This window comes from Plectropomus leopardus, chromosome 6 (assembly GCF_026936395.1).
Source record: "Plectropomus leopardus strain MGB_pleo_1.0 chromosome 6, ASM2693639v1, whole genome shotgun sequence".
Taxonomy (NCBI): domain Eukaryota; kingdom Metazoa; phylum Chordata; class Actinopteri; order Perciformes; family Serranidae; genus Plectropomus; species Plectropomus leopardus.
The window spans coordinates 10,823,812-10,850,763 of record NC_142181.1 but is presented as its reverse complement, the minus strand read 5'-3'; the positions used below and the strand labels follow the sequence as shown (position 1 = coordinate 10,850,763).

The 26,952-nt window shown below is 39.6% G+C and overlaps 1 protein-coding gene across 4 annotated transcripts in view; it reads right to left on the bottom strand.

Moving 5' to 3' along the window:
- The window catches only part of clmpb (CXADR like membrane protein b), a 221,816-nt gene that overhangs the window by 102,998 nt on the left and 91,866 nt on the right, over positions 1-26,952 (bottom strand). For all 4 annotated transcript variants that reach the window (XM_088078690.1, XM_042486125.2, XM_042486126.2 and 1 more), the window contains exon 3: positions 10,971-11,129. The gene's annotated coding sequence lies outside the window, so the exon portion shown is untranslated. The remainder of the gene's footprint in view (positions 1-10,970; positions 11,130-26,952) is intronic.

Below are 26,952 nucleotides of genomic sequence, written 5' to 3'. Positions count from 1 at the left end.
GAACGGTCCTTGCGCTCCCCTATATGTGAATTTGCGTTTCCTAGGAGAAAGAAGGAATGACCCGCCTAACTCTTACTCTGCTCTGATTGGCTTACCCTGACATTCTTACCTTATACATAACCAATCCCACTCCTCTTGCCTAGACCTAACCAATCCAACCAATAAAGGCAACAAGTACTTGACAATCATAGGGAGAATAGGGCAGGTTATTCCTCTGCTGTCCTAAATTTGCAAATTTGCCACTTGTAAACTGCACGTTAATGACGCCTGATGAAGCAGGAATTCTGTCCAGCTCCAAAATGAGTTGTTTCAATAATCAGGTCAGAAACAGGCCCAAATTGTACAAAGCCTGCCTAACTACAGAGAAAACAAAGGCCCAAGTAAGTAAATAAGTAGGTTAGTATTTTTAGACGGCGCCTGAGATCTAAAATTTTATTGCCAATGACTGCTTCATGAAAGAAGCTTTGAAGAACAATACTATGAAAATTCACAAAATCTCTCATTGTTATATATTAATTAAAACGGATTAAAAAAAACAAAACAAAAAAAAAATAAACTGACAACAAATACCTGCTCACACTGGGCAGGGAGAGCAAACTACCACCATGTCACCAGACTGCAGTAAAGTGAACAATGAATCACAGCAGTTAATCGCCACTCTCTATTATCCAATGTGTCAAACCAAAAAATGGTTCCCGCAGGTGTAGTTATTGTAATTAGTCTGCTCAAAGCAACTAGAGGAAAGAGCCTGTGCTCTTGCCAGTGGGGGGTAAGAGTGAGTGAGAGGAAAAGAGAGAGAAGCTGGCTTCCAAGTGTGGAAAAAGGGATAAGCTCAGACAAAGAAAAAGTGCCACCATTTAAAGAAACCCTCCCTCAACAACAAACCAAGGACAACCACGCCAGTGAAACTGACCCAGAGGTGTTATGGTTCATCGAATATATTCTCATCCCTCTGTCAACACAGTACACCAACACCTGAAGGGTGATTCTGTGCAGCTGCGGCCGCACTGCGGGAGCATGGTTGAAGGGGGAGGAGCACCCTGTGACCTCTGAAGGTGGACTCAATTAGCCACATATCAGAGGGAGCAGGATTGTCTTACAGTCCCAGTGGACGAGCACTTTAATCACATCTAAGTAAAGTAAATATATGTCTTTATGACAGTGTTAGGATCTTGGCTGGGAAGCCTTGGCTGCACTTTAATAACCAGAGCACTTTTAATCCCCATATTCACTTAAAAAGACTCAAACACGGCTTTTGGTAGTTCTGAACTGAATGTAATTTCCCCCCTAAATAACTACTTTTTAGACATTACTTGACCCTAGTTATAGCTGCCATTCTTTTCAAAACTGGGTTATTCATGTAATCTTATTCTGTGACAACTGGTTAACAATATGTACAGTGTAACTGTTTTTAAGTTATATGCATTTTTAGATTAAAAAATAAATAAAGGTTCATATCACATTTACTATTTGGAATGCAAAACTTTGAAGGTCAATACCTCAAAACTTCTCAGAAAGCAGACAGAACCTTAGAATAAGATGGCAATTTTGCCTTTCAAGGGGTTGAATAACAAATCTGAGGGATCACAAAATGATTACAGGTATAAGAAAACAAAAAAGACTGTAATTATTGATAATTATGTTGATGTTTTTCTGAATTTTCCCTTTTTTGTCTTTCCTGAAATACTTGATACTTTCACCTCTTCAGATGTTTAAACGTCCTTTCAAACTCTATTGATGAAAAAAAAGACAGAAAATATTACAGATACGAATGAAATGCAGAGGTAGCACTGGACATCATGGAGGCAATGTAGTGCGTTCATGTTAGATGTGACTGTGGGACACGATAAAAAATTTAAATAATGATGGAACGGAATGAATCAGAAATATATAATAATATATAGTGAAACTCATGAAAAAAATCTCTGTCCACATGAATCATATGGATGGTGCCAGCATACAATAACAACGCCACCAGGTCTGTCCGGACGTGTTCTCATAAGATGTAGTCCAGCCAAATTCCAGGTGGACGAGGAAGGTCCCGAAAGCATTGACAGAGCGGAGATATTTGACGAGTTTGGAATGAGAATGGGCTGGTACTTCCCAGGTGTGTGCACACTCGGGAGCAGCTGATAGATTTAAGGTCACCTTGGCTTGGATGCTGTCACCTCTCTGCTGAACTGCATGTTTCTCTTTGTACAGAGACAGCAGTCCTAGAGTATGAGTGATGTTTGTGTGTGTGTGTGTGTATTTTGCTTTAAATATGACACATACAACCGCTTTCACAGTCTCACATGAGCTACCACTTCAAACGGGTACATCTCCATCGATAGACAATTACCCCAGTACGGCGGAGAATTTATCTCTGGGTTTGCCTTCACAAGAGAATCATTTGCAAATTCAATTGAGTGAAACAAAAGGTTAATAGGTGTGCAGGAGGCAGAAAACATAAATAGTTTGCAAAGCAACTTGGGGGAAATGGATTCTCCCTCTGCGAGAGAGGGTTAACTAAATTTTCTTTTACAACTTAATGTGTGTCTCCCCGGTGCTAATCTGTATCAATACATCAGAAAGCCAGATGGCAGAGAGTCATTGTGGGAATAGAGTAACTGACAAGCAGAAGAGCTTTTAAGACAGATAGGGCGGGGCAGAAGCAGAGGCAACACACAATGAAAATCTACTTTGTAAATAATTAAATACCCCTTGACCTAAACAAAAACAACAACAACAACAACAACAACAACAACAACAACAAGTCTTTACATAGTATGAGGTAAAATGTATCATTATATCATCATCACACACAGAATATATAGTATTGTAATATACAAACAGATTTCAGTAAATTATATGTATATATATTAAATCAGGGTAGATGTCTTTTAACCCTGAAAAAATACAAAATACTGCATGCTCATTGATTTCTATGTATTTGGTTATTATTGTGTGTTTAAAGTCAAAATTAATTTAAATAATCCACACTTGAAAAGCTGGTCTCAATTACAGTTCATGTGGGTATGGTTTATGTCAGGTGCACCAAAATACGGAGGTGATTTGCTGTAGAATGTGAGGAGCAGTTGACTAGTAATCTTGCAAAGGCATTTCTTAACCCAGCCCTCTCCTTCAAATCTGAATATGTGCACAGCATCTGCTAATCTCATCCTTTGAACTTCACGACCATGGGCGGTACAGTAAGAGGGCAGGCGAGAGAGTCATTCTTGATATTGTCTCCAAAAATATAAATGACAATTTTGACATTATGACAAGGTCAACCACATTGTATGGGCTTGGTGCTTTGCAATTGATCCTCATTTTACACTGCAGCAACAATATGAACAAATATTGGTCGCTTATATGATGACACAAGTGTACTCAGGTACGGAACGACATCAGGCTACTTATATGAAAGTGGAGGAGTGGAGGGAGGGGAGTCATACCCCCTTCCCTAACCCTAACCCAATTGTATCGAATATGAAAACGCCCTAGAGCTAGGCTAACATTAACACCAGTATCCACTTGGCACAACTTATGAGTGTTATTTCTGCAGGTGACTCGACCATAGTTGAGTCACCTGCACTCTAAGTGTTGTGTTCGTCCTGTATTAGAGAAAGGACGGCGTCTAGCTAGCATTGACTTTCTCTCTTTCATGGGTGCAATTGTGATGATGGCAAGAACCACATTGTGATAACTCACAGCCATGCCATGCTGATTTACTTTTACATTAGTCATACCAGTTAAAATGCACTGATTGCATCTGAAGTGGACCATCTTTTGAGTTGGGTCAAAGCACACTCAACCTATTTCAAATGGGTTGTAAAAACCTCAAAGGGGACTGCCCATTATTCCAGTGCCTCATTATTCCATAACCTCAATAGTCCAAAAGATGTCCCATTGTGCCAAAAATCCATTTGTCTCACAGCCTCTGCCGACTGCTCTGAAGGCCTATTGCCTCATAAATACACAATCATCTGACCTTCCCAGATGCTAATATTTTTTTTCCTACAATGACAAAGGGATGATCGTCCCAACTCTGCCTCTAATTGGCAAGTAATTGGTGCCTTTGTTGGTTGAGTTGGTTATTGGGGTAGGCCAATCAGATGCAGAGAACAGCGGGTCAAGTCTTTGCCATGGTAGGAAAAAAATATTGTGGCAAACTGATATCAGGGCATGAAATTTTCAAACTACAGAAAGAGTGTGTATTTTCAGAGCAATGGTCCTTGGGAGCAAACACTTTTTATTTTGTGGATAACAGGCTGTCAGACAAAGTGGCTTTTGGTCCAGTCGAACCAAATGTTTTTTACATCGATGATGTTTAAAAGAGGTTCCCACTTTAGCACCGCTCACTACTGCACCATGCGATGGTTGTTGGTAGGCAGCCACTGATCATCATGAATTTTCAGGCTGATGTTACGATAAAGTATCTATCATATAAGGCAATAGCAACAGAGGCTATTTAAACATGTCTCTGACCGCTGTGCCAAGACAAGTGCGGCATCAGTCAGACACACCTTCAAGTCAGTAGCCCTGTTGTATGACCATGCAAATCTCTGCTGCACCCGAATGTTACTCTGTGCTTCCAGTCTCTACATGCAAAAACTGACGTGCGGAGTCCAGGCAGAGTCACAGAGCAACATACGGAGAGCTTGAATCACAGATGGGACTGACAGCAACATACAAATATAGAGTATTGAGGAGCAGATAAAGCCATGCCACACTGCAGCAGAGGCCTAGTGGGATGAAGCATCACCTGCTGTCACAATGGAAGACTTCCAGTGTGTTGATACGTGTTCTGAGCAGTCTTCTCTGTCAGCATTTCAGCACGGTCTTATCTAAAAATACCTGACATTTTCGAGAGAGTAAAGCAAATTCCCAAGCAAAAACAGGACCCGTGTGTTTCCACTGGGATGGGGTAATCCCTGGACATCTGTTTGTGAGGCGTCCTGAGAGATGGGCCTGTGGAGAAGAAAGTGTGGCCGTTTATTCTGGCCAACGCCGTGCTTGAGATGAACATCCTGCACAGAGCAGTAGGAGCTGGATGGGCCAATGGCAGTGAAGGCAACTAAAAGGAGACTTGGTAGGCATGGCAACTTTCAGGATATGGTTTGGTAAAAATTCGGTCTTGTCTTGTAGATATATGAAATCTAGGAACAAGACTGTTTCAAAGATATATGGGGGCCACAAATTATGACTGTCATTACCACGAACACATGCAAGCACACAGGAAGGAAAACACAGACAAGCAGGAAGAGACTGAGAAAAGACAGAGGCGCTTTTTATAAACGGCAATGTTCTTTCACATGTAGTGGAGCTGGGCTGTGTTAACACGGCAGGTAATATGACAGAAACCAAATCTTAAAGTCCAGACCGGAGAGCTGCTTACACTTACAGTAAGTCATGGTTCCCTTTAGCGTAAACTCCGATGTTTAGTCCTGATTATATGTTTCATGTCTCACATGGAAAGTTCAGTCTGAATGAGACTGGTGAGTTTCAGTTCTTCTTCAGTTGTAGAAGTACAAACAAGACAAGGCTTTGCTTGATGGTGTTTTAGGGTAATGGGATGAAAAGCAATTAGATTTTTTTTATATTATGAATAATAACATTCTGTCAGCTGGAGAATCTGTTATTAGGCAGATTGCAAGTAACAAATGGGTTAACACCATTTATCGAGTCAATTTGACCTTTTCAGTGGATGACATTCGCAATTATGTTTTTCATCAGATAATCAGTAAACTGAAGCAAATCACATTTTCATGTTAATCTTCACAACCTTGACATTAACCCTGTCGACATACTTTAACAGTCTATTAACGGATTTACCATCCCCTCATACCTCCAGTCATTTTGCTGTTTACTTGATGTTCCCAGCCAAGTTACACATTTACCATGGCGCCGTGCCAGTTGTTTGCGGCTATGTTGTTGTATACACAAGACTCATCTCCCATTAGTGAAGAGGAGCAGTGAGAAAAACTTGAATAAATCAAGGTGAAAGGTAATTTTTACCCATTTCACAAAAATATTTCCATCTTTCAATCCTAAAGAAGACAAACCTGTGTGTTGTCAGTCTCTTGAAGTCACATAATATTAAACTGTATTATGACACCTACATCAGAAATGATTACTGGCAATTTGGGCAGCATGACATACCATACAAACAGTGGTAAATAGATAACAAAAATGCTTTAAATGAATTAATAGATAGAAAAGCAGGTATTATACATTCTGACCAGAGACTGCATTAGTCTTTCTTGTTGTCCATCATTTTGATAAACAGTGTTGTAAAAATTCTGTCATAATCTATTATTACCCATCATTTTCATTTTTTGATGATAATAAAATATATTTAATAGCATAATTTTCTATTTTTTTCCACAATTAATATACAGAACAAGCCAATAGATATTGCATTCATAACCTGAGGTGTAGTGCTATTTAAGTGCCGCAGAAGACCTATGACACATGCACATGCATGCATGCATGCACACAGTTAAGTACTGGCTTATTTCAAAGATTGTGTAACCACTGTTCCTACCATGGCAAGTATACATACATATATAAGTCAACTATAACTAAAAAAATTAAAGTAAGTTTGGCTGCATCATCACCTGAACTCAGCTAACAGTTAATTATAGAAAAAAAATTAATTCACTGTGCAATGCATGAGTTGACATTGTGGATCAGTCAGCACACTTTCAATGTCAATATGATAACTTTAACCATTCCATTAGTGTGTGTGTGTGACACACACACACACAAACACACACACACACACACACATATATATATACACTCGCATTATTTTGCATTTGGTATGTAACAATGTAGCCAACCGACGCCATGGCTAACGCCAGCAGCACAATGACCAACAGCTAATGAATATGATATCCACTCACCACCAACTCGATGTGTGAATTACTTAAAGTTATGGTAAATCGGCCTCAGCTGTTCTTATCTAAAATGATGGAATTCTGCTACCTCTAAGCTCCACAGGATGGATTTACGTACCAAAAATTTGTGTTGGTATTGTTAGAAAAAATTAGAAATATTTTTTTACCAGTCATTTCGGAGTGTAAACTTGTTCACCCATTCTAAAATAAAGTGAATACACATAGGGGAGTGGTTAGGTTTAAGGTATAGCCAAGACTATACCTCACAGAAGATTAAAAAGATTTGCCTAATGTATCAAAATATGACTTTGCAGTGATAACAAAAAGGGTTGTCACGGCTGCCTGAATGATACTCAGATTAGATCTTAAAAAAAACGGATGGAAGATATGTTATAAATGGTATCATCTTGACAGATTTAAGCTAGAGTCAGGGATGAATGACTAGAACATGCAACCAACCTTTCCTCATAGTGTTGCTGTGACAATCCGATTAGCACAGGTCTTTAGATTTTGTATGACTACAGTTAATATAAATGTCTGTTTTTGAAATTAAGATTAATTAAAACTTTTATTACAAAAAACAAATTGCAGATGGGCAGATTTTGTTTTTTTGCTTCGGACATACTTCAATATTAAGTCTCCGTGTATATTTTCCAGGCAATTATTTGAGTTAATGGCTACTTTTCTTGCTCTGATTGCTCTCAAAAGGTTGGCCAGACCAGAGTGGAAAAAAACATTCTTTTCATAAAATAGGTCAAACCACTCCAGGTATAATCTCATTTCTAGTTTGTTATTTGGGGGGAAAAAAAGTTTACTTTGTTGCATTTGCTTGAAGAAAGCAATGGTTGGTACAAAAGTTAAATGGATTTGAAATGTTTGCATGAATCTAAAAGAGTTTAGGTAACCTTTCAACTCTTAAAACATGAGGAGAGATGGGATGTAAAGAGGATCCATTCCCATTATATTCAATGCACTGTATAGTAAGACATTCACAACTACTGTAGTCTAGAAGCTGATTATGCATAAAATGTTCTTTACCATGTATGTGTGTTATCATCTGTGACTTGATTGCAACCACAATCATCATACTGTCCTATTACAACATAGTAATGTTTGCATCTACTATGTGTGTATGTGGTCTGGTGGGGAGACCATGCATAATTCAAGTCATGTCTAAGTAAGGGGGCTTAAGGTGAGAAAAGAAAATTGCAGCAAGTCATGAGGCAGTAGATGAGATTGCTGATACTGGCGGGACATTACGGGGCCTGTTGGGTGAACGAGCTCCGGCATAAATAAATGCAAATGTTGGCTAAGTGCCCACAGAGGGAGCTAGCATCACACAGATGGGCCAGCTTGGACGACCTGCACAGGTGCAGAGTGCGTATTCTTTCTTTTTCTGAAACATGCACCAGGAAATCATCATATGAGCCATGCAGAACCCGCTTAGGTCTAACACAAAAACCACCACTTTTTTGACATTTCTTTCTTCCTTGTTTGGTCTTTTTTCTGTCTTTGAGGCAATTTTGTTTGCATCCTTTTTCAATAAGGGCTGTAATTGAGCAAGATACCTTATGGCACCAAACAAGCAAAACCCCAAGCACGGCAGAACACTTGAGGTTTAAGTGAACATCATTATGAGAGCTGAAACTCACGTAATGCTGGTGGGCACACAGATCGCACACTGTTACACTAAATGCCTCTCTCTGATAGGATTCCTTCCCCTTTATATTTAATGAGAGGCATCAGCAGGGATAAGTAGAAGATCAGTGATTTCCCCCTACAGTCAGTCTCCATTTAGCTCCGCCAAAAGCCAGTCACGGACCACATTCCCACTACTGTGCAACCAATTTGCACTTTTGCATTTTAGGCAAATGGGGACTCTTTCTTTAGCAGAGCTGCCAGTTCTTAAGCTGAAAACACACTGCTGATGCAGGCATGTCATACGATGAGCATCAAGTGCCGCCCCTAGCATCAATAGCAAGCATCACACTGCAGTGCATCAACAGAAGACCAAACACAGTTATTACTACCACACTATTTAAAGATTTGTGTTTCTTTCAGCTCTGTATTAGCTGGATTTCTTACTTGGAGAGCCTATCTCTGGAGCTATGGCTCATAAGGAAATATTTTTTGTCAATGTCTTTATAATAACAGGATTGTGGGATGTACAGCTCGGTATATTTCACAACCTCAACAGCCGATCTCTCCTCATCGATTCTCTGACACGCGAGTGACAGCATGAGTTGAGGAGAGGAGTCAAACTGTCACAGGAACACATGAGAGCTGCTGGAGCTAGAGATGAAAGAAGTTTTATCAGGGGCGGCAAAGCTGGAAATAGGCTTTAAGTGTTGTGGGGTGGTGTGTTCATGAGCACTGGCATGCATCTAACCACTGCTGGTGTGGGATGTACATAGAAAACAGTAGAAGTTTGTCATTGTAACTTGCAGTACTTTTCATCCTTCATGCTTTCAGGCTCTGTCTCACGCTGTCACACCACCAATGGCAAATCTCATGCCAAATCATATCCCCAACTGAAGCTAGGTTTATGCTTGACACCTTGTCCCAGAACAAGCCATATGTCGTGCACCATCGATCTTCTATATGCGCCCATGCTGCGCAGTAGGCTGCTGGCCAGTGCCTATGGGGTTAGCACCTCTGTTCTTTGACTTTCATTTCAACTTTAGCCGTCATTCATTGATCTAGGGCAGCAAACAAAATGGTGCGCAGAATCACAATTCAGAAAACCTCATTGGTAGTATTCAGATCCTTTACTTAAGTAACTACTAATACCATAACAAGGAAATACGCCAATCATGCTGTATTCAAAACCTTATTATAGTAAAAATATGTCAATATAATCAGCAAAATGTACTTAATGTACTTTAAGTAACAGTATTCATTCTGCAGTAAAATGCTCCCTTTCAGTAATTTGCTATTTCCTCCGATATTTTTGGATTAGTTTAACTGCTGCATTAATGTGCATGTCACATTTTACAGCTGTAGATATTTAAGGTGTTGCTGTTTTTTTTTTTAAATCACAGACAAATCACATCAGGCTGTCTGATGAGAAGCATGTATTTCTAAAAAGTCAACTTTTCATTATGTCATGCTGCATGTGTTTCATATGACTGTCAGCTCAGTACCTGACATGGGCAAAAGCTGATTTCTAAAAAAGATGATCTAATGTCGCCCTATAAAAATGGACAGCAAAGAAGAAGGGACTTAACCTTATCTCTGTATGGTGATGAGTCCAGATTTTTTACGGCTGATTACTTCTCGCAAAGCTCCCTGTTATTCACTTTTTGCTGGCGTCATGTGTATCAAAGTGCACAGACAAGAAGCTGCTAAGAGCCCTTTGCAGGCAAAGACCTTCCTTCATTGGATCCCTGTGTCTCTCCATCCATCCCACTGCCTGCCTCTGAGGGATGACTGAAGGGGTGCTGGAGACAAGGTGTCCAAGATTTTCAAGATCTTGTCAGGACTGGGGATTGGGGGACATATAGTCTCAACCTGTCAACAGAGGTGCCAGCCATCATCGGCTTGCAGGAAATACAAAATGATAGGTGCATGGCCTAATATTGGGTGGTTTTCCCACAGTGGGTGCTGTTTGGGGAGAATGTCCAGACGGTTACTAATGACCCTTGTCTGCCACCAGCTCTGCCTAGGGGAACCGAAGAATGGTTTGGTCAGATGGTCCGTCAGGAAAAAAATGAAGGAAGAAGTGAAAAGAAGTGTGGAGGTGCCCTGCCCTGCAGCAATGAGTATCCTGCATTTTCACACCGTGAAGAAAAAAAAATCTGGAAACTGACAACCTGTCATTCTCCGATTGTCTGACCATGAATTATTAATGGGCACACTAGTTCCCTTGAGCTTTGGCACAGGCATATTTTGCTATTTTAAAGGTCCATCTCTTTCTGAGTCTTGTGTAGTCAAGCAGTCGTGGTGACAGAAATATGAAGAATTTCACAATGTGAGCATTATTTTTAGCGAGAACAGACAATATCTTTTGATTTGATGAACTCTGACTAACTGTGTTCTGTGTGTGTGTTTGTGTGTCTGTGTCCAGCCCATTAGATGGGCACTTACAGGACCAGTGGTTTCCGTTAGGCCTGCGGATCAGCTCTCTGTTTTCACTGTTGATTTGCTGGGACTGACTAGCATGCAGTTGTCACTCATTACATCGAAGTCCGTCCACTGGACCGTGTCTGTCTGGCTCCAGAACATCAGCTTGTCATTTCTCCCCAACTGGAGAATGAGAGGGAAAAGACAGGGAAAGAGGGGGGAGGGGAGAGTGTCAGAGGAAAATGTATTGTATTGTGAACTCGACTGCAGATGTGACCAAATCCCCCCAAACACCATGACAACGTGCTTAATGTTTGGGTGAAGCTGTAAGAACAAAACCAGGATCTACATGAAAGAGCTGGAGCTCTGGAGTAAATGAAATAGCAACGATGAGTGGATGTGACAGAACTATCACGAGAAAGAAAGAACAACGGAGCATCAGGCTTATATCTGATTTAATCAGAAGTGAAATGGGAGTAATCCCTATGTTAGGTCTATGAAACGGGAATGCAGATGGCAAGAACAGCACAACCAAGTCATCAGTCATGGTCATCATTCGCAGACCCTGCCCTGAGCAGCAGGCTTAGGCACTAACAATGTAGTGTAATGCTCTGACTCAGCATCCAGGCCTAATGCAAAGGGCAAATGCCATATTACAGTTGTAAATTACTCCTTACTCAGTTGATCAGGCTATGAATTAATGATTTTACAAAAGGATTATTGGGAGGCATTTTTATGGCGGATTACCTCTTATAGTGCAATGCTATCCTGAGGCACCATTACATCATGTAAGGGTGAATGAAGGCTCAAAATAACCCAGTATTACAGTTTTTACTATCATTTGGAAAACGTTGATACACGTTTTTCTCATGCTTTGTACTTTTCTAGGCTATCATAAATTGTGGTAATCAGCCAGTACAACAAGAATGTCAAAAGAATGCTTTACCCACAAAATGACCATTTTTATATTGACTACAACCTTAAAACTTCTTGCATTAACCCACAGTGAAGAAGGAATCCTAAAAAGGTGAATATGCTTCATGAGATGCAATCAACAAGGATCATGTTTAACAACTGCAAACTGTATCAAAACATTCATTTATAAACTCACACACAACTCATGCCATATAATCCAAGTCTCATTTATCTGGTCGTATGCACTTACAAAACACAAGCATTTTCTCCTAAATTTTACATTCCAAAACATGTCAGCACAAATTGTCTAATGCAAGGCAAAGTAGCATGCCCAAGAGGGAAACTCCAAGGCTGAAAAATGACGCCAACGTCTCAACGTCTGCCAAAAACTGCAGTTCATCGAATGGCCCCTTGTGGCTGGCTCCAAAATAGAGTAAATCCCCACAGACCTCATGTTAAAATGCCCAACTTTACACCAGACATAAACATGATAACAGCCCAGCACAAAAGCAGGTTTTGGTCTCTACAGCTAGCAGCATCTTGCTTTTCAAGAACATTATGTCTCTGCCAGCAACATTATCCAACATGATCAGCTCTAAGGAGCATTTTTGACATAAATGAGCAAATTCCCAGCTGGGACAAACCACAAAGACACAAATCGACATTTATAAAAAAGGGTTCATAAGGAAATAGTAGGCATGAGTGCACAATGAATTTAGGCTGTCAACTCTTTCCCTGTAAAGGCATTTTACTAAAGGTTCAATACACCAGACAGAAACTAAACTAAAATAACTTTAATTTTTGTGATTACAAGGCTAAAAATAAATCAAAATCAGGTACAAAAATCAGCTGCTAACTGCCAGTGATAACATTAGTCAAAGATAATTTGTATCATTATCTCCTCAAGTAACTCCACGATACGGTGTACTCACTATACATTCACATATATTTAGAAGAAGAGTCTGTGTTCTAATTTGGTCTAAAAGTCTTTTTTTATGACGATCAAAATGATCAACCTGCAAATGGATTGAATAATCTGTGTAGGCGCACTGTCCTTCCTCTGCAGCATCTTTTCCCTTCTTGCATCAATCACGCTCATGTCCCATAATGCAATCAAAAGCTTAATGGCAAACACGACCTAGCGGCACAATGCTGATGCAGGACATTTTTCTTGCTGGCATAAGTGGACACGTAAATAAGTGAGTTAGGGTAATCAGGGAGTAGAGATAGCAGTGGCTCCTTGTATGTGTGTGCGTGTGTGTGTGTGTGTGTGTGCGTGTGTGTGTGTGTGTGTGTGTGTGTGTGTGTCTGTCTTCAGCATCAGCCCAAAATCGATCACATTCACAGTCGCAAGACCATGTTGGGCAACCTGCCTGCTAGTTTGACAGGTGTCCTTGTCGGCCTAATTCCTCTTGCACTGCTTTGTCTCTCCTTCTTCTCGTTTTCTCACTGGGGCGCTGCACCCCAGGGGCCTGTTCATGTGACAGGTGTCCCAGACGATACGGAAAGCGCAGACGAATACAAAGGTGAAATAGAAAGACACCTGTTTCTGTGGCGCCCTCTTTAATATGTCGCCAGTGACCTGTGCGCAAAGTCACGCTGGCGCTTTAGCACATAAACAAACATCAGACGCACTGGCAAACAAATACCAAGGTGTCCTCATATGACTGGATTGAGGTCAGGTGAGAGGCGCTGCTGTGTGAGAGGAATCCTTGGAGTAGCTAGATCAGCAGCTGTGTGGCACACTGAAGGGAGGTAATCACTATTCAGAATGCAAAGGCTCTTTATTATAGGGATACACTGCAATGATGCAAGGCAGTCTTGCGTGAAATTGAAGAACTGACATACTGTGTTTTCATCTCCTTTTTTATTTGTCAGCTTTGCGCAGTTCAATAACAAGTTGAGTCAGTCACTCACTCAAGTCGAGTGACGCGGTGTTATTGTTTCCCTCTTTCTTTCATGCTCAACTTTTTCTTTATCAACGCACTGAATGTGGCAGTTGATTGAAAGGACATACTTTTGTGGCACCTGAAAACTTGTGCGTCTGCATCTGGAAGGCTGAATCTCCGTGATTGAGGGAGAAAGACCTTCCTTTGACATGCTACAAAAATATGTCCAGGAGAATGGGTGATAAAGGGGTTTTGGGAAAGGACTGTCAGTAAAAATGAATATCAGCACGAGAGGACACAACGCAGGCAATGGTTCAGTGGTTCGCCACATCCTGGCAGTTATTCACAACGACAACTTTTCAAACACGCCTTTGCGTGACTTTATCCCTGAAATAATGCATTCGTCCAAACCAGCTGAATCTATTTGGGTTATGGAGGCTGTTCCAGACTTGTGTCAAATATGCTATCGTTGTTGTCGTGTGAATTTGGTTGTCTTTCATTTTGTTACGTGACTCTCAATTCATAGAAGTCAAATTAGTGGCAAAGCAGGTGATAATTATACAAACACACTCTTTTTTTATTCCTCAGGGTTTCCTAATTTCTAAGGTTTCTCCATGTCTTGGATACCCTTTTAAGCAGCGGCTCACAACTGGTTCAGTCACAGGATCCAGATTTTATCTAAAGTCATTCCTTCAAGGTCCACACATAAGATGAATAACCACATATTCAATTTTATTTCACAAAATGTATGTAATGTGGGCTTACAACACAGTGAAATAAAACATATTGCTAATAAAAAGTTTTATTATTAAACCAAAAAAGTGAATATCATTGCTTGAAATTCTAAATAAAGTGAGTTTTGGACAAATTTGACATGGTCGGGAGTGGGGCTGTGCAATTACTCGACATTTTAATTGCTGTTTTTTTTTTGTGGGTGTCTCTTTGTTATACATATTTTTGTGGTTTTGTTTCTATTTGAGGTAATTTTATGGATTTTTGGTGTTTTTGTGTCATTTTATGTCTCTTGTTGATCAGTACATATTTATTTAAGTGACATATTGCAGGTAACGGCCAAGAGGGCTGTGACACTTTGAGTGACTGGACCTCTGCCCAGTAGACCTGTTAAGTAAGCCATCTATGGCGCTAAGCACCTTTGGTTATATGGTCTGTCACATGTGACTATGTACTGCATGCTAAAGTTGTAAATTGTTGCGCCAATATTTCGCCCCACTAATGAAGTGTGTATTGAATTCAATGACTTGATGCTTCAACTACTTGCTCTCATAAATAGTTAAAAAAAAGTTTCCTGTGCTGTTGAAAACTGGTCTTATTTGATCTGAGTAGTTTTCACAGAGATGCACATGGAGGCGTTATTGATTTGACAGACTCCAGTCTAAAAGTACATGTCTGAAGTCTTTCTATCTTACTGAGCTGCTGTGTTGTTTCCCTGTTTCACTGTAATGGGGGATTTACTGACAAAATAAATTCTTCACTTGGTGGAAAGGAAAACCTGTCTTTTCTGCCTGGCCAGTTTTGTGCTCTACTTACAGTATTGACTATTTTGTCAATATTCACTGTTCTTTTTATTTCTGTGTGAGTTGATACAGGGAAGTATCCCACATTTATTCTATATACAGTTTTGGCCACTGTTCCATTTGCCATTGCTAATTATAACTAAACTTAATTGTGTCACCTTTCAAGAAAAAAATGTTAAGGTTTGCAGACACAGAGCCGATCCCAGCTGACATTGGATGAGAGGTGTGATACACCCTGGAAAGGTCGCAAGACCATCACACTATAGCCCTTTTTTGTGCTACTGGGCAGAAAATGCCCTCTATTAAATGATTAGAGACAAGTAAATTCAAGCATTGATTCATGAAATGACTGCAAGGTATTGAATCATAAGATCAAATCATGAGTAAGCAAACAAATGTTTCATTTAGAATCTAAACATGCAAATTTGCAAACACAGAAGGGCCGTAAACCCTCTTGCTATGTACAATGTACAACAACTTAAAATAACTTATTAAATGCATTGCCGAAATTATGAGACCAGAGTTTTGAAATAAAAGAAAAACAGCCAACATAGTCTTTCTCACCTAGTCTTTTGTCCCGTTTAGCAGTACACTAAACAGGCATTTCTTATTTTGTTTCATGTGCCTTTTCTCTTCCTTTCTCTGTTTTCTGTCAAACTCTCACCATGTCTCTCCTTCCACTTTGGCATATCCCACTAGGCCTCGTGTCCCTACACTGCACTCTCGACAATGCATTTGACCAGCTCTCACAAGGCATTTTCTTTCCTCCAGCTAAGCCCATTCTTCTGTATCCTGCCCTAAATTCTACCATCCATTAAAAGACAGATCCCCAAGGTTTATGATTAGATGTTTTTTTTTTTTTTTATCTTCTCTTGCTTTTATTTATATATTACTTTTTACTTTTTGACTAGCTAGTACAAAATCTGTAGTGACAGAAAAGAGAGAGCATGGATTAATTCAACATTTTATCTCTTTTTAAATGTTATTATTACCCTATTTATCCTAATGTTGGAACAGGAGACACACTTGAAGATGATAACACAGAAGAAAAGAATCAGTTTGCAGGTAACACCAACCAGTTTCCAGACAAAAATATTATTATGAGTATTTTCTTATCAGGTTGACTTTTGGTCCAGTATTTTCTGATGTTTTTAAATAAAATAGCAGTAGGTACAATTCTGAGCTTCATGTACAGGAGCAAGTGTTGCTGTTTGGCCAGAGTGACACAATCGGCAAGTCAGTATCAAATATCAACCATGTTTGATGATGATGGGAACAGCGTGAGGCCCACCTTCTAACAGCAGGGTGCTGATGAGACCCTGCCCCTGATCTGACAATTCTCTGGAACTCATTTGGCATTAGGCTGTCTTTATTCCTGCACTCCAACAAAGAAAGCAGCAGGATGGGCAGCTATTATTTCTAGTTGTCATGCTTTGTTTGGGTCCAAGATAATTTCTGTAAAAGATTTTCTATAAAGTGTGAACAGGACTTCAGATATGTGGTAAGTAAACCTTTTGATATCCTGCTCAACTGCTTGGTAGAGCATAGAGTCACTATGTATTAATGAAAATGTGTGAATTCAACTCAACATAGTTGAACCATCTCTACCATTCGGTATAGTTTTATTATGCCAAAAAATCCACAAGACGTCACTGTGTTTTCAATTCTGATCGCCTTTGGTCGCTTTTGATCCCTTGGTGTTTGTCTGCAATATAGGTCATAAAGCCCGCCCCTCCATGTTAATGAATGGGACATAAGACAAACTAAAAACTCTAAGACAGCTGTGTCAGCCAATCCATGCGCTCATATTCAATGGAGCTGCCCGTGATTAGTTGGACGGGTGTTCTGGCAGGAACTCCCCCACCACGGATATCGCTACTGCGCAGACTCTGGCTCTCAATGACATCGCCATCGCAAGACGGCAACACTCGTATCTGGGATATTTTACCCTTACTGAAGCTCAGTGGGGGTCAGAGGGGATGTGTCGTCCATCTTTATATACAGTCCATGGTCACACCATGAGCACTATGTGGGATGGAATTCTGAAAGGTAGGCGTAGCTTTTTGTTTCTGAAGTCCTACTAAACAGATTTATGTAACTTTAGACCCCAAAAAAAACGTTTAATAAGGTTCAAATATTTTTTTTTTAAAAAAAAGTCTACCAAATGGTTGATTTGGCATTTAATGGTAAAGGTGGTGAATCTAAGCTCGTGTAATTAAAATGTACTATTTGCTAAGAAATAAAGCCACTTCTTGTCATTCATTGTTGTTTAATGATAGATTTAATATTATCCATTATGTATACGATGAAAGTTGTTTTTTTTTTACCATTAAAAGCCATGCTCAACCAAACGGTTGAATTGTGCTTTTATGGTTAGGTGGTAAAGGTAGTGATGCTATAGCAAAGGCAATAAATTCACAATTTTACTGAAATAAAACAAAGGATGGATGAAATCATATACTCAATGTTATTCTATTTTTGTTTGAAAAAAAAAAATTATTGGTGTGATTTTTTTCCCACCATTTCTGAGATGTTTGCATAGTACTGTGATGGTATATGTCTAGAAAACATGTGTGGAAATAACACTATTTCTGGTAATACCACTAATTACATGGTCACAAATTGATACATGCTGGTATAATAATAATATACACACTATACATAATAATAATATATACATAATAATATACATAATAATTTGGTAGAGGCCTGTATATTAGAAGCTATGGGGTCTGTAAAAAACAAGCAAACAATAAAAAAATACAACAGAAAAAAATACTGATTGAGTGTTATTACAGCCCCAAAGAAAATAATAATAAAATAAATACTACTACTACTGATATTAATAATAATAATAATAATAATAACAACAACAATAAAACATTCCCATGTTTTTTTTTCGTATTGAGGACATTCAGGTTAATGCATTTGCCCTGTGTAAGAATTACATTGTACTTGAAAACTGTGTTATAGCCAATCAGCTTGCTGCACACAAGCACAGCAGTAAAGTGGACCATCACACCAACGTTATACTCCCCACTTATGAATTAATGAAATGTAAGTTATTAGCTTCTTTAACATCCCTTTAAAAGGAGGCGGTAGCCATTTACAATGCAGTATTGATAACACTTCCATGTATGATGTAAAAATGAATCTCTGGCTCTGAGATTCAACCTCTGACACTGTTTCAGTACAACTTGCAGCGTGTGTGTTTTATATTAAGAATGCTGGCTCTGTGGTTGCCATGGTGCTGCAGCTTCCTTGTTTAAATTAAACCTCTTAGATTTGCAATTTTAAGATGATTCACTCAATATTGCGTGTAATTATTTTTTGCAAAGCAGCACTGAAAGCAGTATCTAATGATCTAGAGTTTAAGGCCATCGCTCCTCAGATTTCACTGATAGAAACATTAGACACACTTCTACGAGGGAAATAGAGGAAGCGAAACAGAGAGCAAAGGCAGGGGATGGAGCTCTTGCCACCCAAATACAGCCAGGCTGGGTGGGGGTGTAGGCAGAGGCTGGGGTAACAGTGGAAAGATACTGTGGGTAACATTGCATGTCCATATAGTGGGAGGTGGAAACTGGGTGTATGGAATATGAAAAGCCCTAACACTGTTATCGTTGACTGTCTGCGCGTGCAAGATGCGATGTGACAGCTGAGCAGGGCTGTGAGGGCAGAGATGAATTCACAAATGGTAGCCCTAGGGACCAGTGGGTTGGGTTGGAAGGAGGTGGGAAGGGGTGAGAGGGTGACGGTGCATGCTGGGGAGGGAGGGATGGATGTTAGGGAGGGTCGGGGGGTTATCGAGGGCTAGCGAGGGTAAACTATCTGCAGTGCAGCCAGGATTCTCCCTCAGCCTCTCTGCCCTTTGTCATGATGTCCAAATAAAACTGCAGAGCGGAACATCAACAATTTACCACTTATCAGTTCATTTTACATGATGATACACAGCTGACGGGAACACTTTGTAGATATGTGGATAGTTGTTTGAAGACGTCGTGGCAAAGGGTAATATTCAAGGTCAACAGCAAGGTCAATACATTTCATCTCTTCAAGATACTCAAACAATAGCTCCCATTTAAGGAAATATGCAAATTCTCTTTCTTGCTGACAGTATAAGGAAAGATTGATAGTACTCTTGTGTATAGTAAAGATTAAGCTACAGCCAACAGTTATTTAGCCTAGCTTAACATAAAGACTGGAAACAGGATGAAACTTAACAAAAAAAACCCAAAACAACTACCAGCACCTCTAGAGCTAACACATTTTATTTCTTAACAGTGCTTTCCAGGAGTATATGCTATCTTTTTTCCCCACCCACTTTAGATGAAACCATGCCCAATTTGATGTAACTAAAGTGAGCTGCCAGATGTCAAAGTTTAATGATTGGCTGCTGCTGTGGCAGGAAGCACGTCTGGTGCTGGTTCAAACAGACATCTATAGCTGGGTGCCATATGAACAGCTTAATTAAATCAGTTGCTTTAAACACCACCCTTTTCCAGAAAACTCTAGCCCCTCTCATCCCTATCCTTAGAGGCAGGCCGCTGGGTATAGATTCTACTTTACTTATTTTATGCATATACTGTATGTGTAGACCTCCCCTCTGTTTTTTTGTTTTTACTAACAGTTGCTTTCTGAATTTGAGTTGGTACAGCCATTAAAGAGAAGCTTTGCCAAATTTTCAACCAGCCTTGTCATTGCAAGGCGGCGCTCTGGTGGATGAGTGGGGAAGCTGGCGGCGCCGTGGTGGCACAGGAGGTTTACCTGAACACACTGCACACACTGAGATGACTGAGCTCGTTAAAAATTAGCAAAGTTTTCCTTTCCTTTTCTATATCACTATTTTCTAAGCCACTGTAGCTGTCATGCTCTGTGGAGACAGACCCATCAGTGAATTTAGCTACTCCAATATAACCATATCCCAGGGCCTGGGGTCCGATCCCAGACCATTTCCCATCAGATCAGCAAACTTTCTGGTTTTGTAAACGGGAGAAGTCAGCTGAAGGGCCCTTCTGTAAGAAAGCCCTTTTTTGGCATATATTTCATTTTATCATTCATTTAATTTAATAAGTGCTGTTAGGCGTAATGTTGGACAGAGCCAGATTAGCTGTTATCAGACTATTGGGTGTAGCTTTATATTTAGCAGACAAATATGGGAGTGGTATCTTCTCATCCAACTCTAGGAAAAAAGTGAATAAGCATATTTACCAAAAAGTCATACTTCCTTAAGACTAATATATAGGAAGACTGAATATGTGTGCAGAGAATCTGTTTTAAAGCAGCATCACACGCTAATAACAACAGCCAGTACTGTACTGCAATGCAGCCTAATTCATTTGCCCTCCTGTAAAACAGGCATTTAGAAAAGTGTGTCATCCTGATGCACTAAAGGACAACCATTGTGTCTCCTGATTTGTCATCCTGGTGATTCAGACAGGCTGGCAGTTTATCTTCAGGGGATTCCACCAAACACGTGTGTCAAATAGCTTCTCCCATGTGCTTTTCTAACAACAGACCAGTGTACATTAAACAAATTCAGACATATAACAGCCGCTGAATATTTTAGAGTCCCCTGTTTTCCTTAGCTGTGAATTAAACGTGTTTCTCATGTTCTTTTTGTTGCCACATTCTTCTACATGCAAGTCTTGTCACAGGCCCATTTCTTAACCCTCTATCTGATTCTGCCCCGCATAAGGATCTGACCTTTCCCTCTTTCAGGATTATTTCACCACATGCATGAGCGTAGATGCTAATTCCTGTTGTGATTGGCTTAGAAACCTCTCTGATCAATGTTAAAAACAATGGGCTAATACCAAATTGCAGATGACATTAGGCTTTAATCAATCAATCCATTCCTGCTCTGTACCTCCTTCCATCTCCACCACACGCACACGCACACGCACACACACACACACACACACACACACACACACACACACACACACACACACACACACACATTATACCATACCAGAACAACGAAGTGCTCCTCTCAGCACAGGCAAAATTAATCACAAATGCCACCAAGAGTGAGTCTAACAGCAATGAGAGAGAAGAGTGTGTGTCTATGTGAGTGTGTGTGCATGTGTGTCTACACTGCTGGTGAGAAGGGGGGGGGGGTCTGTTGAGCGAGAAAGAGAAAATCCGAAAAAACCATTTAGCATTTTAAATAGCTGCACCAGCTTCAGCTCAGCCGAGCCCCATTAATTAAAAGGACATGCCCTGTTGAAGCCCAAATGAAATCTCACTCTTATTCACGGTAGAAGACGTCTGTAAGAATGATCTTCCCCCTACCCCATGGTAAAACCACGTAATCTAGGCTACAGACTTTATCATAATTGGATGAGGATGATTTATGACAGGTATAGAGAAATGATGAGGGGGAAACCTAATCCACTATTTTACCTCAGTCCTCCTCCTCCTCACACTCAGTCGGCTCGAGAGGACGTCATATACTCCCATATACACTTTCAGCCTGTAACATTCTGAGGGAGTTCTCAATTATCTTGATTGACATTCTCATCTCAATGGGAGAGTTGTCGTCACTGTTTTGGCATGTCATTTCAGAGGGTTTAATTTGCACTTCTGAGTTGGTGATGAGCTTGCAAGTCAGTTTTGAAGTGGAAATGTGTTGATTGTACTCTCAAAGGGCAATTGCCATATTCTGTGAAAGAGAATTATCACTATTTTTTGGTACATATTTATGCACAATATTTCTACCTCATACATGTGTATTCTCAGGTCTTTAAAGTCACAGAAAGGCCAAAGGTTATCTCTGGTATTCAGGGTTTGCACAGACGGGGGAGAGTCAAATTCAAAAATTTTAAAGTACTATTTCAAGCACTCGTTATTTTTTTTTCAAGGATGAAATTGTTTTCTGCACAACCATCGTCTGAACCGGAATTGTGCGATTCATAAATGGAGCAAACACATGCTACCGGGGCTTAACTTATTAATTATTAACTGGTTAGAAGGTAGATTTATTAGTCATTTTTTAAACAAAATTTAAAAAACATAATTACATTTGTCCTTGATCCTGCTACATTTTTGGTGTTGAAGGATGAGTTGATTTAAAATCACCAGCTACTATAAAGATTCCATCCAGTTGCTCAGGCATGTTGCTGCTGATGGCATCATTCAATTCCTGTAGTGCATTTTTTGAATTTGCATCAGAGTCTTGTGTCCTTATTCCTCCCCTCTGGTCTGACTTGCCGCTTGGCACACGTCGCCAGGGGGGATCCTCTTGTGCTCTGCTCCATTAAGTCCAAACCCCACACAACTTTTCCCCATGTTGATAAGTTGTGCTTAAGCAGAAGGAGCCATGGAGTTGAAAAAATAGAAAAATGTAGCAAAAACAGTAGCAAGGATTTTAGGAGCTACTGGCTGCTGCATCTACATACGCTGCCATCATCATAGCAGTAATTAGGTTATTATTATTATAATATTATGTTTTGCAGGCTAGCAAAACATACTGGTGCGGGCTATTTAATGGCGTTTACTACCCTGTCAGCACAACTACCAGGCCAGAAAAAAGACTGATCACTAACAGGCAATAAAATGAAAAGTTTGTCGTTATAACAAGATTTTTTTTTCATGTTTTTACAAGATATTTTTATGTTATAAAAAGTAACTTTTGTTGTTCTACCAAGTTTTTTTTTTTAATAAGAAGTGTCTTGTTGTATCTTGAAAAACATCCTATCATAAAAAGAGACATTTCATGTTGTTACCTGATACTGATAAGGTTTTTTTTTTTTTTTCTGGCTTAGTAGTTCTACATTTCCGTAGCACACTGATCCCATACCACTTATACAGCATTAGAAAATAATTGCAAGCACAGCTTAGTGGTTGTGTATCAACTGAATACACTTACCAGTGCCCTTGAACCTCAAAATTTGGAACTTTTGTGCGTGTTTGTGGTTGTGCGTGGGCAAGTATGTGCATATGCATGCGCATCTGCATTTATGTTTTTATTCATGTGTTGGTACTTTGCACTATTTCCTCTGCTGTAGCTTGCTGTGGGATGTTGCTCTTGGCTATCCAACCTGCTCAAATTTCAGGTAGCTGCACTCCTTACCCCAGAGGGGAGTCATTGGGGAGATGTTGTTGTTTGAACAAAACTTTCCACCGTGTCTTTCTGTAAAATGTAAAGGAGGCTGCTACATTGGTGTAGACCATGCATAAGGGAATGGAAGAGAGATAGAGAGAAAGCATAGGGTAGGAAAGCGTTCAAAATATCTCCGCAAAGAGCTTTTAACCTATTCGGCGCTGCAGTAACACAACCAGGAAACTTCATCTTACATTAATGGGAGTGAGTGATGTGGTCTGCTAGAAAACATAATGAATTTATGCCATTTATGCCACCACAAATGCTGTAAGCTTTAAATGATGTGTGGCACAGATACATAATATAAACTATTTCATTTTGATCCACATGCAACTTGTGCATATATATATATATATATATATATATATATATATATATATATATATATATATATATATATATATATATATATATATATATATATATATATATATATATATATATATATATATATATATATATATATATATATATATATATATATATATATATATACATATATATATATATATGTATGTATAAAAAAAACCCACTGATAACCATATTCTTCATCCACAGCTTGTTAACTCCGAAATGGTATAATGAAAGAAAAGAGGAGGGGAGGGGGTAATAATACTCCCCCCACCATACAGTGGGAGCGGATGCGTAGCTAATGAAATGGACGACATAGATGACATGTTGCTGATACAGTGGTAATTACCAACTGCTGCCACTGCAGTACCTACACTGCCTCAGTCACATGCTCATAGCCCTGAGGATGACTTAGGCAATGCTCAGAGCAACTCTGCTCTCACTCCTTCTCTCCCTGCACGTCACTGTCGATTTCTGCCTCTCTCTACCTTAACTTTAGTCCTCTGCTGTCTGTCTTTCTTTGCACAGGCTTCCAATGTATACCTGTGCCAAGTAACAGGCCAGTTAATAGGTCTCCTCTAAAAATCTAAAATGCATATAGTTAAAAGGTGAATAAGGTGCTATCTCACTTGGGTCATTATTTCCAACACAATTGCATATTATGAAATGCTGTAAATTATACTACTTAAAGGATACAGGTAGTGTTAGCCTATTTCATATTTTTTTAATTATTATTAACCAATCTCTTTAGAAGACCAAAAATGATTTCTTCACAAGTAGACCAAAACCTAATATAGCTCACGCCTTTGTTGAAATACTATGAAAGTAAAAAAGTATTTTGCACCTAACCATATGGTCCCGGCAGGGGGTGTCCTAATGATCTGAGTGAAACAATGGCAGCCGGTGATCTCGTATTACAGTTTAACGGTAAACCAAAACATGCTTCTGAAATTGTTTGAGGAGTCAAATATGCAACTCAGTAACAGAATGTTGTTTTAGTTTTAACATTTGGTTTCCGTTTTTTCTACCTCTGTTTTCACTGTGCATTAAGTAGAATGGTGCCCACTTCCAGTTTACAAACTATTACTAGCTATTACATGTAAATAGGGCATTTAAATATGTTTCTGGAAACATTTTAAGCAGTGCAGTAACATAATCTTGATTTGTATTCACTTAGCATTGCCTAGTTTTATCATTTGGTCAGATTTTGGTTAGGTGAGTTAGGGTTTGAGAGAAAGAGAGAGGGGAGGGAAATTCTCTTGATCAGCTCTACACTCTGTCTGTGCTGTTGGCGGCACAGGTGGCGGGCAGAATGAGTAGTCAAACCTGGTCCCCATCAAACAATAAAACAATACTGTCTGCATTTTTCTTCAAAAATTCAAAGCATTACAAGTTGATACACAAATGGTCATTTTAAGGGTGAAGTATTCATTTAAGTATCTACCATTGAATATCCATAAGGCTATTAATTAGGGAAAATAAGATTCAATTTTGTCCTCATTTTTCATGCTATTTTCAAATTCAGATTCCATGTTTGCCCAAAAACTCTTTCCTTGCCCTTCACTTACACCTAAATCTGACCACTCTAGGGCAGTGATTTTAAGCTTCTGACTGCCTACTCAGGAGCCCTCACTTTAGTGCCCTGATCGTGACCTGAGTAAACAAAAGCATTCATAAATCCAATGATGAAGTGCATGAATAAAAACTTGCTGATGCACCCGTTTACTCAAGCGCATGAGTCTTTTGCCTAATTCATTGTTGCCCCTAAAGCAAAAATTCTCATTACAGTGAAACATGTAGTTCATTTAGGGCTCCTGGTGTCGTAAAACTGCCAAACATTCTAACCCAAGCCACTGCAAATGTGTGTATCCAATACACAGCCATCAGTTATCAATATGCAGTGCATGTGTATGTAAAAATGGTCTTGCTATCTGCATCCATTTGATGATATCACACCCTTATTAAGCTCATGCATTAAGGTCAGAAAGCATCTGCAGCACCACTTTGTGTACAGTATAATATATAATATGGACTTGGTGTTAAACTACCTCACAACCCTGTCAAATACTGTTACTATTCTATACGTGTCCACTCCATTAGCTGTGTGGCTCACACATCTTGCTTCTCCTAGTGTGATTATCATATGCTAATATGGCTGCAGGTGAAATACTTTGGAGTAATTACAGTGTCATGAGTGAGAGGGGGTTCTGAAATTGGAATCTATTGATTATGTTAAACAGGAAACATCTAATGGAGGGAAATAGATGCACAGGCACCAGACTGCAGTTGTAAAACCACAGATGCTTCACAGATCAAGTATTGCAATGATTACAATGTGGCATGAAAATCATCATGTGCTTGGACACCATAAACGGTAGCAATCGCGTGATAGCGAGCAGGTCAATTCCGTTTACTGTTCCAAACCCAACAGAAGGCTCATTAGGCGAAGAAACATGGTTTAACAACAAACAATTATGCACAGAACCTAGCACTGTGAGTGGAATTGCAACACCTGCAGAGACCCTTAAAGCTAATTTGGGAGAAATCCTTTGAGTGAGACATTAACTCAGCACAAATGATATGAAAAGCTCAATTAACATTTAACCAAGTGATGAAATACAACAATACAAACAAGTGCGCCTCTGGGCACAGTGAAAATAAGCCCTCATTAGCCAGATGGAAATTATCAGAATAAGATAATAAGAAGACCTCCCCCAGTGCAAGGCTGCGCGGGGTGGAAAAGTTAAAGATGGTGCTTTTATTTATCAAAGATGAATATTAACAAAGAATATTCACATGGAGGAAAATTCTGTTTATCTCACGAGTAAATACGAACCCATTTGAGTAGATATACAAACAATGATGGATTTTACTCACTACATTTCTCTTTTTTAATGCTATTTTTTCCAATCATTTCAATTAGAAAACAAGACTTATTACACTCTGCTAAACAATGCTTATGTCCTCTTACTGTTATTTCAGTGGCTGGGCTGCTGTGTAGCAGATAGCAGTATTGATCTCAGTGTTGGTGGTCTTTGACCCACCAAACAGCTCGCTTATCTCGTCCCTGCATCGTAATGGAATTAAAACATTGGGAGCAGAGGTTGGGATCGCAGGGGGAAAACGTTGCAACCAGAGTGGTGACGTTCCCAACCTTTTCCCCTCTCATGTGTCCACCATTAATAAAGTCATATATCACTGTTAGGACT